This window comes from Salvelinus namaycush, chromosome 3 (genome assembly GCF_016432855.1).
Source record: "Salvelinus namaycush isolate Seneca chromosome 3, SaNama_1.0, whole genome shotgun sequence".
NCBI lineage: Eukaryota > Metazoa > Chordata > Actinopteri > Salmoniformes > Salmonidae > Salvelinus > Salvelinus namaycush.
Window position 1 is genome coordinate 88,748,992 of NC_052309.1, and position 14,601 is coordinate 88,763,592.

Below are 14,601 nucleotides of genomic sequence, written 5' to 3' on the forward strand. Positions count from 1 at the left end.
TTCATCCCTATACAGAGAGATACGCCAATGACAATGTTTTTAACCATCAAATATGATGATAATGTATTGATTAAACTCTGTGTACATACATGAACAAATCCAACTATTTTTGCTGTATAGTTCCCATGTTACAAAGACGTAAATGAGGCCATTGTGAGTAAAATAGTGTTATTGTTGTTATTTCTTTAAAGTAAGGAATATATCTATTTTACCAAAACCAAATGATCCTCTGATTGTCACATTGTCATAAAACTACACTTCACCTTTGCCATGTGTTATAACTACATTATAAACACATTATGCAGTCTTATAACCAGCTTATGACCAGCTTATAAAGCCCCTGTCATTTCTCCTCATTGTCTTCAGCGACTATGTCATTGCCTCCAATGCACTGAGCACAGTGGCACCAGAGGGGGTGTCTGACGCTTCCTGAACCTCATTAGCCAGACAGGTTAATGAGCGCAGTTAGCATTAGTGTTAGCGTTAGCGACTCAATGGAACACTACCATGCGTGTCGCCATGGTCACAGCACCATTTGTCAGGTCCCTCTCTAAGCAGGAGAAGAGACAGATGATCAAAACACTGCCGTTCCTCCGAGAGCCTGATATCTGATAACACCTGACACTGTAAAGAAGGAGAGCCTGATAACTGATAACACCTGACACTTTAAAGAAGGAGAGACTGATATTTGATAACACCTGACACTGTAAAGAAGGAGAGCCTGATATTTGATAACACCTGACACTGTAAAGAAGGAGAGCCTGATATTTGATAACACCTGACACTGTAAAGAAGGAGAGCCTGATATCTGATAACACCTGACACTGTAAAGAAGGAGAGCCTGATATCTGATAACACCTGACACTTTAAAGAAGGAGAGACTGATATTTGATAACACCTGACACTGTAAAGAAGGAGAGCCTGATATTTGATAACACCTGACACTGTAAAGAAGGAGAGCCTGATATCTGATAACACCTGACACTGTAAAGAAGGAGAGCCTGATATTTGATAACACCTGACACTGTAAAGAAGGAGAGCCTGATATTTGATAACACCTGACACTGTAAAGAAGGAGAGCCTGATATTTGATAACACCTGACACTGTAAAGAAGGAGAGCCTGATATTTGATAACACCTGACACTGTAAAGAAGGAGAGCCTGATATTTAATAACACCTGACACTGTAAAGAAGGAGAGCCTGATATTTGATAACACCTGACACAGTAAAGAAGGCGAGCCTGATATTTGATAACACCTGACACTGTAAAGAAGGAGAGCCTGATATTTGATAATAGTCCTCCACTCGTTACCTGTATTAATGGCACCTGTTTGAACTTGTTATCAGTATAAAAGACACCTGTCCACAACCTCAAACAGTCACACTCCAAACTCCACTATGGCCAAGACCAAAGAGCTGTCAAAGGACACCAGAAACAAAATTGTAGACCTGCAGCAGGCTGGGAAGACTGAATCTGCAATAGGTAAGCAGCTTGGTTTGAAGAAATCAACTGTGGGAGCAATTATTAGGAAATGGAAGACATACAAGACCACTGATAATCTCCCTCGATCTGGGGCTCCACGCAAGATCTCACCCCGTGGGGTCAAAATGATCACAAGAACGGTGAGCAAAAATCCCAGAACCACACGGGGGGACCTAGTGAATGACCTGCAGAGAGCTGGGACCAAAGTAACAAAGCCTACCATCAGTAACACACTACGCCGCCAGGGACTCAAATCCTGCAGTGCCAGACGTGTCCCCCTGCTTAAGCCAGTACATGTCCAGGCCCGTCTGAAGTTTGCTAGATAGCATTTGGATGATCCAGAAGAAGATTGGGAGAATGTCATATGGTCAGATGAAACCAAAATATAACTTTTTGGTAAAAACTCAACTCGTCGTGTTTGGAGGACAAAGAATGCTGAGTTGCATCCAAAGAACACCATACCTACTGTGAAGCATGGGGTGGAAACATCATGCTTTGGGGCTGTTTTTCTGCAAAGGGACCAGGACGACTGATCCGTGTAAAGGAAAGAATGAATGGGGCCATGTATCGTGAGATTTTGAGTGAAAACCTCCTTCCATCAGCAAGGGCATTGATGATGAAACGTGGCTGGGTCTTTCAGCATGACAATGATCCCAAACACACCACCCGGGCAACGAAGGAGTGGCTTCGTAAGAAGCATTTCAAGGTCCTGGAGTGGCCTAGCCAGTCTCCAGATCTCAACCCCATAGAAAATCTTTGGAGGGAGTTGAAAGTCCGTGTTGCCCAGCAACAGCCCCAAAACATCACTGCTCTAGAGGAGATCTGCATGGAGGAATGGGCCAAAATACCAGCAACAGTGTGTGAAAACCTTGTGAAGACTTACAGAAAACGTTTGACCTCTGTCATTGCCAACAAAGGGTATATAACAAAGTATTGAGATAAACTTTTGTTATTGACCAAATACTTATTTTCCACCATAATTTGCAAATAAATTCATTAAAAATCCTACAATGTGATTTCCTGGATTTTTTTTCTCATTTTGTCTGTCATAGTTGAAGTGTACCTATGATGAAAATTACAGGCCTCTCTCATCTTTTTAAGTGGGAGAACTTGCACAATTGGTGGCTGACTAAATACTTTTTTGCCCCACTGTATATATATAATACCTGTATGGATGTGGACGGCATATATATATAGTACCTGTATGGATGACTACATTATATATATAGCATATGTACGGATGAGTACAGTATATATATAGTACCTGTATGGATGAATATATATTATATATATAGTGTACCTGTATGGATTTGGACAGTATGTATATAGTACCTGTATGTATGAGTACAGTATGTATACTATATCATTGTCTCTGAACCCAGAGGCTTTGGAGGCCTGTAGGAACTGAATGAGAATGTTAGTTGAGGTAAACGCCAGTTCAGTTCCTCTCACACAACCCTGTGTGTGTGTGTGTGTGTGGGTGTGTGTGTGGGTGTGTGTGTGTGTTGCACACACCTGTGCAGCAAGGGAATAACAGCAAGTCTGTCAGGTACCTCAGTTACTAGGCTAGCAGCCAGCTCCTTTAGGAGGCTGAAAGTGCAGTGTGTGTGTGTGTGTGTGTGTGTGTGTGTGTGTGTGTGTGTGTGTGTGTGTGTGTGTGTGTGTGTGTGTGTGTGTGTGTGTGTGTGTGTGTGTGTGTGTGTGTGTGTGTGTGTGTGTGAGAGTGACTGATTGGAGGGGTTATCTGTGTGTATAATTGCTGTACTCCCAGCTGAGAGACTGTTGTTAACACACATCCCTTCAGGCTGTTGTTTAAAGGGTTGGATCGAAACCACAGAATCTGGCAACACACACACACACACACACACACACACACACACACACACACACACACACACACACACACACACACACACACACACACACACACACACACACACACACACACACACACACACACAACCACACCACACAAACACACCCACACACATACACACACACACACAACCACACACACACACATTGACACACACTCTACAGAACAGACACCTGGCAGATTGACAGTACGAAAGACAACCACTTGGCATGACTTCCTTCCAGGGAGTACTGATGTATCTTCGGAGCAGGAGCAGACAAACAGAACAATCCAGTAGAACAGAACATGCTGTTGATTTTATGGGATACTGTAATACTTTAAAACTTTAAAAAACAACTCTCTGTTGTTAAAATGGAAGGCTGAGATCTGAAGACTGGTGTTAGCTTCCCGAGCTATTGCCTTGGCTTTAGCTCAGAGGACAAACACAGTCCTAAGGCACACAGAAAACCTGTGGTTTAAATCCATTTTAAAGCCTTCAATCCCAGGTTGTATGGCCTGCAGGAGACCAGGGTTTGAATCTTGGTTGATGACACTCCTTGCCTCCAGACAACTTGGGTGGGTTCTCCATCCCTTCTCTGTTGAAGTCACATGGGCTCTGAGCCAAAGGAAGTTGGCCAATCCAGTGGTAGTGTATAATGGAGTTAGTAACTTAACGAATGCTCAAGGTCCCTTAATACACTTGGCCTTATTAGAGTTGACTTAGCTAAAGTGGCTTAAGATGTAGAGATTACAGGCCTATAGGGCAGAGGCCATCTGGTTAGAGATGAGAGCAGAGCAGGTGTTCTAGCACTGTAAGGACCAGGTAAGGTAGTGTTGGTGTCATGAGGACCAGGTAAGGTAGTGTTGGTGTCATGGGGACCAGGTAAGGTAGTGTTGGTGTCATGACACGGTAAGGACCAGGCAAGGTAGTGTTGGTGTCATGACACGGTAAGGACCAGGTAAGGTAGTGTTGGTGTCATGGGGACCAGGTAAGGTAGTGTTGGTGTCATGAGGACCAGGTAAGGTAGTGTTGGTGTCATGGGGACCAGGTAAGGTAGTGTTGGTGTCATGGGGACCAGGTAAGGTAGTGTTGGTGTCATGACACTGTAAGGACCAGGTAAGGTAGTGTTGGTGTCATGGCACGGTAAGGACCAGGTAAGGTAGTGTTGGTGTCATGAGGACCAGGTAAGGTAGTGTTGGTGTCATGGGGACCAGGTAAGGTAGTGTTGGTGTCATGAGGACCAGGTAAGGTAGTGTTGGTGTCTTGGCACGGTAAGGACCAGGTAAGGTAGTGTTGGTGTCATGACACGGTAAGGACCAGGTAAGGTAGTGTTGGTGTCATGACACGGTAAGGACCAGGTAAGGTAGTGTTGGTGTCATGACACGGTAAGCACCAGGTAAGGTAGTGTTGGTGTCATGGCACGGTAAGGACCAGGTAAGGTAGTGTTGGTGTCATGAGGACCAGGTAAGGTAGTGTTGGTGTCATGAGGACCGGGTAAGGTAGTGTTGGTGTCATGACACGGTAAGGACCAGGTAAGGTAGTGTTGGTGTCATGACACGGTAAGGACTAGGTAAGGTAGTGTTGGTGTCATGAGGACCAGGTAAGGTAGTGTTGGTGTCATGACACGGTAAGGACCAGGTAAGGTAGTGTTGGTGTCATGACACGGTAAGGACCAGGTAAGGTAGTGTTGGTGTCATGACACGGTAAGGACCAGGTAAGGTAGTGTTGGTGTCATGAGGACCAGGTAAGGTAGTGTTGGTGTCATGACACGGTAAGGACCAGGTAAGGTAGTGTTGGTGTCATGAGGACCAGGTAAGGTAGTGTTGGTGTCATGACACGGTAAGGACCAGGTAAGGTAGTGTTGGTGTCATGAGGACCAGGTAAGGTAGTGTTGGTGTCATGAGGACCAGGTAAGGTAGTGTTGGTGTCATGGGGACCAGGTAAGGTAGTGTTGGTGTCATGGCACGGTAAGGACCAGGTAAGGTAGTGTTGGTGTCATGACACGGTAAGGACCAGGTAAGGTAGTGTTGGTGTCATGACACGGTAAGGACCAGGTAAGGTAGTGTTGGTGTCATGAGGACCAGGTAAGGTAGTGTTGGTGTCATGGCACGGTAAGGACCAGGTAAGGTAGTGTTGGTGTCATGACACGGTAAGGACCAGGTAAGGTAGTGTTGGTGTCATGAGGACCAGGTAAGGACCAAGCAAGGTAGTGTTGGTGTCATGACACGGTAAGGACCAGGTAAGGTAGTGTTGGTGTCATGACACGGTAAGGACCAGGTAAGGTAGTGTTGGTGTCATGAGGACCAGGTAAGGTAGTGTTGGTGTCATGAGGACCAGGTAAGGTAGTGTTGGTGTCATGACACGGTAAGGACTAGGTAAGGTAGTGTTGGTGTCATGAGGACCAGGTAAGGACCAGGCAAGGTAGTGTTGGTGTCATGACACGGTAAGGACCAGGTAAGGTAGTGTTGGTGTCATGACACGGTAAGGACCAGGCAAGGTAGTGTTGGTGTCATGGCACGGTAAGGACCAGGTAAGGTATTGTTGGTGTCATGACACGGTAAGGACTAAGTAAGGTAGTGTTGGTGTCATGAGGACCAGATAAGGTAGTGTTGGTGTCATGACACGGTAAGGACCAGGTAAGGTAGTGTTGGTGTCATGAGGACCAGGTAAGGTAGTGTTGGTGTCATAAGGACCAGGTAAGGACCAGGCAAGGTAGTGTTGGTGTCATGACACGGTAAGGACCAGGTAAGGTAGTGTTGGTGTCATGGCACGGTAAGGACCAGGCAAGGTAGTGTTGGTGTCATGACACGGTAAGGACCAGGTAAGGTAGTGTTGGTGTCATGAGGACCAGGTAAGGTAGTGTTGGTGTCATGGCACGGTAAGGACCAGGTAAGGTAGTGTTGGTGTCATGACACGGTAAGGACCAGGTAAGGTAGTGTTGGTGTCATGAGGACCAGGTAAGGACCAGGCAAGGTAGTGTTGGTGTCATGACACGGTAAGGACCAGGTAAGGTAGTGTTGGTGTCATGACACGGTAAGGACCAGGTAAGGTAGTGTTGGTGTCATGAGGACCAGGTAAGGTAGTGTTGGTGTCATGAGGACCAGGTAAGGTAGTGTTGGTGTCATGACATGGTAAGGACTAGGTAAGGTAGTGTTGGTGTCATGAGGACCAGGTAAGGACCAGGCAAGGTAGTGTTGGTGTCATGACACGGTAAGGACCAGGTAAGGTAGTGTTGGTGTCATGACACGGTAAGGACCAGGCAAGGTAGTGTTGGTGTCATGGCACGGTAAGGACCAGGTAAGGTATTGTTGGTGTCATGACACGGTAAGGACTAAGTAAGGTAGTGTTGGTGTCATGAGGACCAGATAAGGTAGTGTTGGTGTCATGACACGGTAAGGACCAGGTAAGGTAGTGTTGGTGTCATGAGGACCAGGTAAGGTAGTGTTGGTGTCATAAGGACCAGGTAAGGACCAGGCAAGGTAGTGTTGGTGTCATGACACGGTAAGGACCAGGTAAGGTAGTGTTGGTGTCATGGCACGGTAAGGACCAGGCAAGGTAGTGTTGGTGTCATGACACGGTAAGGACCAGGTAAGGTAGTGTTGGTGTCATGAGGACCAGGTAAGGTAGTGTTGGTGTCATGAGGACCAGGTAAGGTAGTGTTGGTGTCATGACACGGTAAGGACCAGGTAAGGTAGTGTTGGTGTCATGAGGACCAGGTAAGGTAGTGTTGGTGTCATGACACGGTAAGGACCAGGTAAGGTAGTGTTGGTGTCATGACACGGTAAGGACCAGGTAAGGTAGTGTTGGTGTCATGGCACGGTAAGGACCAGGTAAGGTAGTGTTGGTGTCATGGGGACCAGGTAAGGTAGTGTTGGTGTCATGAGGACCAGGTAAGGTAGTGTTGGTGTCATGGCACGGTAAGGACCAGGTAAGGTAGTGTTGGTGTCATGACACGGTAAGGACCAGGTAAGGTAGTGTTGGTGTCATGACACGGTAAGGACCAGGTAAGGTAGTGTTGGTGTCATGGCACGGTAAGGACCAGGCAAGGTAGTGTTGGTGTCATGACACGGTAAGGACCAGGAGAGGTAGTGTTGGTGTCATGACACAGTAAGGACCAGGTAAGGTAGTGTTGGTGTCATGGCACGGTAAGGACCAGGCAAGGTAGTGTTGGTGTCATGACACGGTAAGGACCAGGTAAGGTAGTGTTGGTGTCATGGCACGGTAAGGACCAGGCAAGGTAGTGTTGGTGTCATGACACGGTAAGGACCAGGTAAGGTAGTGTTGGTGTCATGAGGACCAGGTAAGGTAGTGTTGGTGTCATGGTACGGTAAGGACCAGCTAAGGTAGTGTTGGTGTCATGACACGGTAAGGACCAGGTAAGGTAGTGTTGGTGTCATGACACGGTAAGGACCAGGTAAGGTAGTGTTGGTGTCATGAGGACCAGGTAAGGTAGTGTTGGTGTCATGGCACGGTAAGGACCAGGTAAGGTAGTGTTGGTGTCATGAGGACCAGGTAAGGTAGTGTTGGTGTCATGAGGACCAGCTAAGGTAGTGTTGGTGTCATGAGGACCAGGTAAGGTAGTGTTGGTGTCATGACACGGTAAGGACCAGGTAAGGTAGTGTTGGTGTCATGGCACAGTAAGGACCAGGTAAGAAGCAGATTTAGAGTAAGTAAGTAGTAAAGAAGACAGAGGAAAGGAGATGAGAGATCAGTGGTCTTCAGGAGTATGTCATGTTGTCTGTCAGTGCTTTAGGACTTGACAAGGTTTGTAGTGTGTGGCTGACTAATTACAGGTAGAGACAGACCGATATACTGGGGACCTCAGCTATGGTTCAGAGTTTGTATTTTGAGTGGAACATCCTTGGACATTGTCAACGTGACAAAAAACAACATCCTCATACAACCATTATACAACATGACCATGATGTCACCAAATACCTCAGAATAACGTCATCGCAACCTGTTTTTGCTCGCTGGGTCAATGTACAGTATTCTGCAATGGGAACACTTGAGTGCTTTGGTAGAAGCTCATGGACACATTCAAGTACTTGTCATTGTTGACCTTTTGAGGACTGCTCTATTGCGGTTTTCATCCCTTTAAGAGCCACTGTGCAGCGTTACACAGATGTAGGATCCTAATTTGATAACATTTTTGTTTCTGAAAACTTGTAGTGTATTCAAGGTTTAAAGTGGCTTCTAAAGTTTGCAATTTTCACTTTAAAGTGTCAGACTTGATTTAACCTAACGTAAAATGTATCACCCCCTACCAAAATGTCCATTCGTTATAATCCACATAATAATTCACATTTCTTGTTGCTGCAGGATTATTTTCATTATGTAGCAAACTGGCTCAAATTAAGATCCTACATCTGTAGATATTGATTCAATGGATTCAATAGGTTAGGTAAGGTTAAGGGTTGGTGAAGATGTTTGATGTAATCGTTTTCTGCAGAACTTGAACAGAATTAAGTATTGACAACTGTTTAATAAACGCTCGTTGTCCCTTTTAGAACTACTCTATTGCTCTGTAAATATATCAACTCAACAGGTTAGGTAAGGCTTGCTGATGACCTTCAATGTGCACTTCTACTATGCAATCTTAAGCGTGAACAAAATAGCTGAGAGCAGGATTACATGGTTCAGTCTGGAGGTCTTGAGTCCTTGGCCCAGGGAACACTGGTTTTCTTCTGACATGAACGTGTAGAAAACCCTCTCAAACCATCACTTTCAGAATGTACTATAAAGGACTGTTCTCTTTCCACACCCCCTCATCTTATTCATCAGCCAGACAGTGTAAAGGACTGTTCTCTTTCCAGACCTCCTCATCTTACTGATCAGCCAGACAGAGTAAAAGACTGTTCTCTTTCCAGACCTCCTCATCTTATTCATCAGCCAGACAGAGTAAATAACTGTTCTCTTTCCAGACCTCCTCATCTTACTGATCAGCCAGACAGAGTAAAGGACTGTTCTCTTTCCACACCTCCTCATCTTACTGATCAGCCAGACAGTGTAAAGGACTGTTCTCTTTCCAGACCTCCTCATCTTATTCATCAGCCAGACAGTGTAAAGGACTGTTCTCTTTCCAGACCTCCTCATCTTACTGATCAGCCAGACAGAGTAAAGGACTGTTCTCTTTCCAGACCTCCTCATCTTATTCATCAGCCAGACAGAGTAAAGGACTGTTCTCTTTCCAGACCTCCTCATCTTACTGATCAGCCAGACAGAGTAAAAGACTGTTCTCTTTCCAGACCTCCTCATCTTATTCATCAGCCAGACAGTGTAAAGGACTGTTCTCTTTCCAGACCTCCTCATCTTACTGATCAGCCAGACAGTGTAAAGGACTGTTCTCTTTCCAGACCTCCTCATCTTACTGATCAGCCAGACAGTGTAAAGGACTGTTCTCTTTCCACACCTCCTCATCTTACTGATCAGCCAGACAGTGTAAAGGACTGTTCTCTTTCCAGACCCATCATCTTATTCATCAGCCAGACAGAGTAAAGGACTGTTCTCTTTCCACACCCCCTCATCTTACTGATCAGCCAGACAGTGTAAAGGACTGTTCTCTTTCCAGACCCATCATCTTATTCATCAGCCAGACAGTGTAAAGGACTGTTCTCTTTCCAGACCTCTTCATCTTACTGATCAGCCAGACAGTGTAAAGGACTGTTCTCTTTCCAGACCTCCTCATCTTACTGATCAGCCAGACAGTGTAAAGGACTGTTCTCTTTCCAGACCTACTCATCTTACTGATCAGCCAGACAAAGTAAAGGACTGTTCTCTTTCCAGACCCATCATCTTACTGATCAGCCAGACAGTGTAAAGGACTGTTCTCTTTCCACACCTCCTCATCTTACTCATCAGCCAGACAGTGTAAAGGACTGTTCTCTTTCCAGACCCATCATCTTACTGATCAGCCAGACAGAGTAAAGGACTGTTCTCTTTCCAGACCCATCATCTTATTCATCAGCCAGACAGAGTAAAGGACTGTTCTCTTTCCAGACCTCCTCATCTTACTGATCAGCCAGACAATGTAAAGGACTGTTCTCTTTCCACACCTACTCATCTTACTGATCAGCCAGACAGAGTAAAGGACTGTTCTCTTTCCAGACCCATCATCTTATTCATCAGCCAGACAGAGTAAAGGACTGTTCTCTTTCCAGACCTCCTCATCTTACTGATCAGCCAGACAGTGTAAAGGACTGTTCTCTTTCCAGACCCATCATCTTACTGATCAGCCAGACAATGTAAAGGACTGTTCTCTTTCCACACCTACTCATCTTATTCATCAGCCAGACAGAGTAAAGGACTGTTCTCTTTCCACACCTACTCATCTTACTGATCAGCCAGACAGAGTAAAGGACTGTTCTCTTTCCAGACCTCCTCATCTTATTCATCAGCCAGACAGAGTAAAGGACTGTTCTCTTTCCAGACCTCCTCATCTTACTGATCAGCCAGACAGAGTAAAGGACTGTTCTCTTTCCAGACCCATCATCTTATTCATCAGCCAGACAGAGTAAAGGACTGTTCTCTTTCCAGACCTACTCATCTTACTGATCAGCCAGACAGAGTAAAGGACTGTTCTCTTTCCAGACCTACTCATCTTACTGATCAGCCAGACAGTGTAAAGGACTGTTATCTTTCCACACCTACTCATCTTATTCATCAGCTGGTGAATCTTAAGTAAATGGAAAGATAATAGAAAAAATAATAACTCAGGTGAATGACTGATATGATCACTCACTCTCTCACACATAGAAATTCATCCCCCTCTGGTGAAGGAATCCACAGTTTCAAGTGTTACAGTAATACGACATTGTCTCCCAGTGTTGTGGGCTTTGTCTTCCACCTCTTTTGTCCTTGCCATTGTTTAAATGGCCTAATCCTAATCTGGAAGGAAAGGCCATGCCGTGTTTATCTGAGTGGGGGTTGTGCGCTGGGGGTGTCAGTAACATATGTGCTGACAAGGCTAATCCCAATCCTAATCCTTGTTCATTCATCAGGCCCATTGGCATTAAATGGCAACCTATTCCCTATGTAGTTTGAAAAGGCCCGTAGTGCCATAGTGCACTATGTAGGGAATAGGGTGCCATTTGGGATGCAGATGGTCTAGGCCTAGCACGGAATGGGATGTTACTGGAACTCCCTCAGAAGACAAGGCACATGGGTTTTAACATTTAAATGTACAATCTTCTGGGTTTTAAAGGAATCACGTGACTGAAGATTGATGGCTGAACCAATGAGAATAGCCATGCCCTAATCCCTGTTAATACCAGCACGACCATTGACATTGTCTAGGACCAGCACACTTTGGGATTGGGATGATGTCTAGGACCAGCAGGCCCATTGTCTAGGACCAGCAGGCCCATTGTCTAGGACCAGTAGGGTTTGGGATTGGAATTTTCACTTCCCGAGGGGGTTTTAACATTTAAATGTACAATCCCTGGGTTATACACTGGAGGAATGATACGTGATTGGCAGGTGAATTAGCCTGACAGGGAGAACACCCACCATATTTTCATTGTTTTTGTCATGGTGGATGGTTGAACCAAGTCCCTCCACCTCAGCTTTCCATTGGTCAAGTTTGAGCATTTTATCCTTGTAGATCCTGGATGTGCAGACAGTTCTTCAGCCTGCCAGAAAAGTTATGTGACAGCCACTAATGTGAGGGAAAAAGTGTCATCTAATAGAAAGTGTTCCCAACAAGTCGTTCTCGTTGAATTAACAACATGTATTAGCTCATAGCCCTCCTATTCAACTCTTCCTAAAGCCAGTTATTACAGCGGTATGGCTACACTCCTTAAACAGGAAGGAATCTCAGTTATTACAGCGGTATGGCTACACTCCTTAAACAGGAAGGAATCTCAGTTATTACAGCTGTATGGCTGCACTCCTTAAACAAGAAGGAATCTCAGTTATTACAGCTGTATGGCTGCACTCCTTAAACAAGAAGGAATCTCAGTTATTACAGCGGTATGGCTGCACTCCTTAAACAAGAAGGAATCTCAGTTATTATAGCTGTATGGCTGCACTCCTTAAACAGGAAGGAATCTCAGTTATTACAGCGGTATGGCTGCACTCCTTAAACAGGAAGGAATCTCAGTTATTACAGCTGTATGGCTGCACTCCTTAAACAGGAAGGAATCTCAGTTATTACAGCTTGTATGGCTGCACTCCTTAAACAGGAAGGAATCTCAGTTATTACAGCTGTATGGCTACACTCCTTAAACAGGAAGGAATCTCAGTTATTACAGCTGTATGGCTACACTCCTTAAACAGGAAGGAATCTCAGTTATTACAGCTGTATGGCTACACTCCTTAAACAGGAAGGAATCTCAGTTATTACAGCTGTATGGCTACACTCCTTAAACAGGAAGGAATCTCAGTTATTACAGCTGTATGGCTGCACTCCTAAAACAGGAAGGAATCTCAGTTATTACAGCTGTATGGCTGCACTCCTTAAACAGGAAGGAATCTCAGTTATTACAGCTGTATGGCTGCACTCCTTAAACAGGAAGGAATCTCAGTTATTACAGCTGTATGGCTGCACTCCTTAAACAGGAAGGAATCTCAGTTATTACCGCTGTATGGCTGCACTCCTTAAACAAGAAGGAATCTCAGTTATTATAGCTGTATGGCTGCACTCCTTAAACAGGAAGGAATCTCAGTTATTACAGCGGTATGGCTGCACTCCTTAAACAGGAAGGAATCTCAGTTATTACAGCTGTATGGCTGCACTCCTTAAACAGGAAGGAATCTCAGTTATTACAGCTTGTATGGCTGCACTCCTTAAACAGGAAGGAATCTCAGTTATTACAGCTGTATGGCTACACTCCTTAAACAGGAAGGAATCTCAGTTATTACAGCTGTATGGCTACACTCCTTAAACAGGAAGGAATCTCAGTTATTACAGCTGTATGGCTGCACTCCTAAAACAGGAAGGAATCTCAGTTATTACAGCTGTATGGCTGCACTCCTTAAACAGGAAGGAATCTCAGTTATTACAGCTGTATGGCTGCACTCCTTAAACAGGAAGGAATCTCAGTTATTACAGCTGTATGGCTGCACTCCTTAAACAGGAAGGAATCTCAGTTATTACCGCTGTATGGCTGCACTCCTTAAACAGGAAGGAATCTCAGTTATTACAGCTGTATGGCTGCACTCCTTAAACAGGAAGGAATCTCAGTTATTACAGCTGTATGGCTGCACTCCTAAAACAGGAAGGAATCTCAGTTATTACAGCTGTATGGCTGCACTCCTAAAACAGGAAGGAATCTTACTTATTACAGCTGTATGGCTGCACTCCTTAAACAGGAAGGAATCTCAAAGTGAATAATGTACTTTGGGATTCCTTCCTGTTTGAAGGAGTGCAGACATACAGCTGTAATAACTGAGTTTATAGTATTACTTTTTAAGATGACTGTTACAATCTTTTTTACAATCGAGTTTTACACCACTACAACAGACAAGCTAGTGTTTGAGTGATTTAATCTGTTTAACATGTCTGTGAGAAACTGAGACTCCTCCTACGCTCCTTAAAAGGTGAATATTCAACAGTTCTATTAAAGCTGTTGATGTCAGGGAGTTATTCCAACATCCATTATATTTAAAATCAGCCGGTCATACTTCACTTGATGGGTACCAAGGCCCATACTTGATGGGTACCAAGGCCCACACTTGATGGGTACCAAGGCCCACGCTTGATGGGTACCTAGGCCCACACTTGATGGGTACCTAGGCCCATACTTGATGGGTACCTAGGCCCATACTTGATGGGTACCTAGGCCCATGCTTGATGGGTACCTAGGCCCACGCTTGATGGGTACCTAGGCCCACACTTGATGGGTACCAAGGCCCATGCTTGATGGGTACCTAGGCCCATGCTTGATGGGTACCTAGGCCCACACTTGATGGGTACCAAGGCCCATGCTTGATGGGTACCTAGGCCCATGCTTGATGGGTACCTAGGCCCATGCTTGATGGGTACCTAGGCCCACACTTGATGGGTACCAAGGCCCACACTTGATGGGTACCTAGGCCCATACTTGATGGGTACCTAAGCCCACACTTGATGGGTACCAAGGCCCATACTTGATGGGTACCTAGGCCCACACTTGATGGGTACCAATGCCCATACTTGATGGGTCCCTAGGCCCATACTTGATGGGTACCTAGGCCCACACTTGATGGGTGCCTAGGCCCACACTTGATGGGTATCAAGGCCCACACTTGATGGGTACCTAGGCCCACACTTGATGGGTACC